This window comes from Emydura macquarii, unplaced genomic scaffold (genome assembly GCF_026122565.2).
Source record: "Emydura macquarii macquarii isolate MOO-44397 ecotype Brisbane River unplaced genomic scaffold, CSIRO-AGI_Emac_v2 contig_582, whole genome shotgun sequence".
Lineage (NCBI taxonomy): Eukaryota > Metazoa > Chordata > Testudines > Chelidae > Emydura > Emydura macquarii.
Window position 1 is genome coordinate 125,484 of NW_027130719.1, and position 5,666 is coordinate 131,149.

General features: G+C 53.5%; 1 long non-coding RNA gene across 2 annotated transcripts; it reads right to left on the reverse strand.

Moving 5' to 3' along the window:
• Nucleotides 1-738: 738 nt before the first annotated feature.
• LOC137147947 (uncharacterized) lies at nt 739-5,415 on the reverse strand. Of its 2 annotated transcripts, none has more exons than XR_010918392.1 (3): nt 5,360-5,415; nt 1,605-1,830; nt 739-1,055 (listed from the first exon to the last, which is right to left on the reverse strand). It is a non-coding gene; the product is annotated as an uncharacterized lncRNA (long non-coding RNA). The 2 variants fall into 2 exon arrangements; XR_010918393.1 differs by having other exon boundaries at nt 739-1,075.
• Nucleotides 5,416-5,666: the final 251 nt, after the last annotated feature.

Here is a 5,666-nt window from a genome sequence, read left to right on the forward strand (position 1 = left end):
ATTGTGCCGCACGCAATAAACCTGTCCTGGGTGCCTTCGTTGCTCAGCTAATCTGTGGTCGTGTCGACTCATTCGATCGTGAGAGCCGTCTCAGTTTCCTGATCAGAACTGGGACAGCATCTACACAGGGACACACGCACGCAGCCTACACTGATAAACACCGGTGACCAACACACTGAGTACCACAGGAGCATTGCCAGCAGATTGAGGGAAGTGATTATTCCCCTCTATTCGGCATTGGTGAGGCCTCACTTGGAGTACTGTGTCCAGTTTTGGGCCCCCCACTACAAAAAGGATGTAGGCAAATTGGAGAGAGTCCAGCAGAGGGCAACGAAAAGGATTAGGGGGCTGGAGCACAAGACTTATGTGGGGAGACTGAGGGAAATGGGCTTGTTCAGTCTGCAGAAGGGACTCGCTGCTCTGAGTCATGCACTGGGAAGGAAGTGTGGAGCCGAGGCCATCCAGTGGGTGACTCAGCGCCGGCTGCTCTCCCCCCAGATGAGCTGCTGGAGTGGAGAAGCCGGCCAAGGTGCAGGAGATCTTGGCGCCAGATGTGCTGGGTTCCTGGCTCTGCTCCCAGAAGTTCTAGGGGAGAAGACGCCCTGTCCCAGAGATTCTTTCCCCCCTGGGCTACTGCCTCTGGAGGGAGGTTGTTTTCCAGCCACCGGCTCCCTCCCTTGTGCCCCCGATGTGTCAGCAGCCAGAGGCTGATGTTTCATGGGGACCCTGCATAAACCCACAGCGTATGTGACTTGGGGTTTGCCAGTGGCTCTATAAATCCCCCGGGGTGGAGGCACAAGGGAATTCATTTTTCCAAGACACTCATGATGCTGATCCTCATCCTGCTGCCCGCGGCCTTTTTTCTCCCCGTGGGGCTGGGGCTGGTGAGTGACGGGGAATCGGGAGCTCTCTGGGCTCTCTGCGAATCCTGGCTCCTCCCCAGAGTCAGATGCATCTGCCAGGGTGATCGCTGCCTCCCCAAACCCAGCTCGGGAAGGGTTTGGAGGTGTGGGTGCAGGTGTGCAAGCGGCAGAGTTGGTACCCAGATAAAGCCCCTGCAAGACAGAGAGGGAGACTGGGAAAAGGAGAGAGACAGAGGGGATCTTAAGTGGGCGCCAGGAGCCAGAAGTCCTGGGTTTTATCCCCAGTTCTGGGAGAGAAGTGGGGTCTAGTGGTTAGAGCAGGGGGGTGGGAGCCAGGACTCCTGGGTTCTACCTCCTTCTTCATTTGTCTGAAGGTTTTAAACTGAAGCTCTTTAGGGAAGGGACGGTGCCACAACAAGTGCAAAGAGGGGCTCCCATATTGCTTGGGGTCTGTGCTGTGTGCAGCACAACGGGGGACAATATAGAAATAACAGCCTCAGATTTTCAAACTTCCCTCATTGATTTGGAAGCCAAACCAACATCCCTGAGTCGTCTTTGCCAACGTTCAGGTCTGAGCGACTCACGGACTTGCACGGGTTTAACGAAACTGATTTTAACCCACATCTGCCATTCGACTGGTTCAGCTCTGACTGTGGCTGCCCGGGTATTTATTTCAACTGGGCCTGTAGTGTCAAAAACTTCCCAGGGGCCAGCTAGCCCATCCATCCCTGCCCACTTTACCCCCATTCCGTCGTGTGCCAGCCCTGTCCTTCAGCTTCACTAGTTCTTCCTTGCCCTTCTCTCCCCTCCACCCTGCTGTCTTTACACTGAATGTCGAGTTTTGGTTTCATCCAGCTTGGTTGAGATTCGTTCAGAGTTTTTCCACGGGAAATTTTGACTTTTCCTTGAAAACGCCAAAAGGAATTTGTTCTCCTATTCACATTTAATTCATTTTTTTAAAAGACATCTGGAGAGAGTGAGAAAAGAAAAAGAAAAAAATATACATATACATTTCATGGTATATAAACTTTCCGAAAATATGAAGTATTTGCTTCCTCACCTTAGCTATGCGTGAAACATTTTGTTATCTCTAATATGAATGGTTAGAATATCAATCCCTTATTGTATTCCACAATTAACAAACCTGAGATACTTATAAAAATCCAACATAAGAAAAATTACTGAATTCTGATAAAGACTAGAAGCAAAATTCAGAGGCCGGAAATACAGACGGGGAGAGGAAGGAAGTGGGCAGAGAGAAGGGGGAGGTGAAGGGGGCCCATGCATTTGATCGGATCATTCAGATACCCCAGAAACATTGTCAAAGATATGGGATACTTTCCTGGAAGTATCTCTGTAATGGTCTCCATTTCTTCCCAAGCTTAGGAAGTCCAGGCTCCAACCTTCTTTGATTGTTGGTCGCTTTTTGGATTTCACCATTATCAGTGCTCTGCTTAGCCAAAGTATTTCAGATTTATTCCTCCTCCAATTAACACCCATTCAGTTGAAAATTACATGTTTAATTTTATTTGATAAGGAAAAAATGAGCTCTCCCCTTCAGTTCCACCCAAAGCCCACGGGTCTATGAGCTTTCCCAGAGCATATGGGTTAAGCAAACAACTTCTGAATCACAGCACCAATATTTGTCTGACTTAGTAGCGCCTTTTTGAACACGGGTCCAATACATCCTCCATGTAATTTGCTGCTGAATTAATCTTAAATATAGGTGTAAGGAGCAGGCTGGAGCGCTGGTGAAAATTTGTTTCCACTTAGTTAGCAGTTAGTTCCTCCTCCCATTGCGTTTTTAGTTCAAATTTGCTGGCTAGCCAGGCGTGCGTATAATGCTGCCATAGACCTTGGCAATGTGGGTAGCATTCAGAGAAGCAAAAGCAGTTATGGGTTATGGGCAGAGAAGGCATCAGGGCTAAATGGGTGGAAAACAGCAGGTTTCCATTGCATACCTTGCCATTCCTTCTCAGTCTCTAGCGTGACCAAAAGTAAAAAAAAAAAGAAACAATTGGCAACCAAAGCCCGCAAATTTGCAGCTGACAAGTGCAGAAAACCAGGGGATATAATCAGTTTTCCAAGAAAAACAATGCAGTGTTTGGGGCGAGGAGACACATTCTGGGAAAATGTTCATTTTCTAGAAAACCCAATTAGTGGTTGAAAAACAGATTGAAGGGTCAGCTTTGGATGAGACCGGGCTTGTAACTGTAAGTTGACGGAGAAGGTGGAACATCAGCAGGGGAGATGTCAGTGGGGTTCTAGGTGACCCCGGCCGCGCAATCACTGACCCACTGCTGGTGCATTTGGCATCGAGTCTCCACCCAGCAATGTCAGAGCTTTAGATTCACCCTCTGGTCCCACGGGCCATCCTGTCTGGGGGGGAACTGGGCAGAGTAGCAGGGATCCAGGCACAGGGATGCCACAAGGAGAGCATCACTGGGGGGGCATGGATTGAGTTTCTGAGATGGGCAACTCGGTCCCAGCCTGTCCCTGGGAGATGATGAGGCCCTTTATGTTAATCTGGTTTCCCCCCAGGAGAGATCATCGGGGGACAGGAAGCCCGGCCACACTCCAGGCCCTACATGGCCTATCTGAAAATACAACGTGGAAAAAATATCTCCCGCTGTGGAGGGTTCCTGCTGTCGGAGAACTTTGTGCTGACAGCTGCTCACTGCAATGGAGAGTAAGCATCTCTGCATGGGGGGCAGGTCAGGAATTAGCGGGCGATGGGGGGCCAGGAGCTCTGGCACCATCGTAAGTCACGGGGAACGAGCACATCAGGGTCAGGGGGCTCCCAGCCCCAGGACAGCTGGGCAGGGCTCTGGGCTGGGGGAGCCGGGCACAGACCTTGTCTGGATCTAGCTGGGGGGGTCCCTGGGGTGCAGGGATCCCCAGGGGCCGGGAGAACACCGGGCAGTGAAGGGAATCAGAGGAACAGCAAAGGGGGCTAGGGCAGACACTGGCTGGGACCCCAATGCCACGGGGCAGGGGCTCTGTACTGCAGCTAGTGCCCCATAGAGGGGAAAGGCCCCTTGTGCCCCATTCCCACCCCCCAGCCAGCCACTGCCCAGCCCTGGGGCCGGATGGCATCCGGCATGTGTGCAGTGGGGTGAGGGTTTTCAGGCCGAGATCTGAGTCTGAGATCTCAGCCTGAGAGCCCCAGGATGCCCCTTCCCCCCATATCACTGTCCCTGCGCCCTTCCCCCAGCTTCTTGCCCTGCCCCTAACGCCCCACGTGTTGCTCTTGGTTTTTGCAGCAAGATCAATGTCACACTGGGAGCCCACAACATTAGGAGACGTGGAGGGAGCCAAGAAGTGATCAGCGCAGTGCGCCACATCCCCCACCCGCAATACAATACAACTCATAACAATGACATCATGCTGCTGAAGGTACCTCCCCGATTTCATCCCCCTGTCCCCTGTGACCTCACACTGCTGCAGGGACCGCCCAATCCCATCCCATCCTCCCGCCACCTGATTCATGAGTTTCTGATTTGTCTTACTCCAGCGTGTGTGCGCACGCACGCACACACACACGCACACGCACAGGTTCCTGGGCTGGGTTCATTCGTCTCCCCTCTCTGCTCCGGCAGCTGAGTTACAACGCAAATCTGACTAACACGGTGAGCACCATCAGTTTACCACCGGCTCCTCACCGTGTCCCCCCATGGACCGTTTGCAGCGTGGCTGGCTGGCGTAGGACCTCCCCGAACCACACAACCAACAGCCTTTGGGAAGTGATCCTGATGGTGATAAGGGACCAGACCTGTAACAGACGTTACCATTACAACAATGCCTCCAGCATGCTGTGTGTAGGGGATCCCCGCTACAACAAGTTAAGTTATAAGGTAAGTGGCTGACGGCTGTGAGCTCTGCTGCTTTTTGTACTTCCTCAGCCGCTTTGTGCGGGGGCTGCCGTGGTCACAGGGGCCTGGCGAGGACAACGGGACCGGAGCCTTCCCGATTATCTAGCCTGAAGTGACTTCACCCAGGTCATACACTGACACCTTCACCTCCCCTTGCCACCCACTGTCAGGGACCATCACACGGCCCCTTGCTGCCTAATTCACACATCACAGGGGTCCGATGCAGCCGGTCCCAAGATCCATGTTCCCTGACTGCACACAGCCCACGAGGCCCAGCTCCCTGTCTCCAGCAACGCACAAGATACGAGACACTGTGTTCGTTCATTTCCTTTTTGAATGTGCCATTGGCCCAAACAATGCGTGAGTCCTGGGTATGAACCCGTCTCCCTGCTTGTTCTGGGGCAGGGCGATTTTGGAGGCTTGTACTGTTCGTAGGGGGTCAGGGCGTGTCCAGTACCCGCCTTCCCTGAGGAGGGGGTAGGGACCCGGGCCCACCCGCTCCTCCGCGTCCCAGCCCAGGGGCCCTATGAGCAGCAGCTATCTACTACTGGCACTGTTTCCCCAGCTGCTCTGTCTTCCCCTGGGCCAGTCTTCCCCCTCCTTCTGGCTCCTTGAGCCAGGTACCTTTCTCTGTCCACAGGACTCTCCACTCTCATCTGTTAGCCACAGCCACTCCTCCAGCTTGTGCCCTGACTGTTTGGGGGGGGGGGGGGGGGCTTTTATGAAGCACCTGGCTGGTCCTTCATTGGCCCCAGCTGCCTCTAATTGCCCCCTGATGGTACTTAGTCAGTCTGCAGGGAACAGAGCCCTGAGCATTCTGGGGCTCCCATCTGTCCCTCCACACTCTTCTGTGGCTGCTGTGGAGGAGACTGCTTGGTTATGGAGCTGCTGCTGCTGCTTGGGGGCCCTGCTGGCCTGCCCCCCTCTCGGC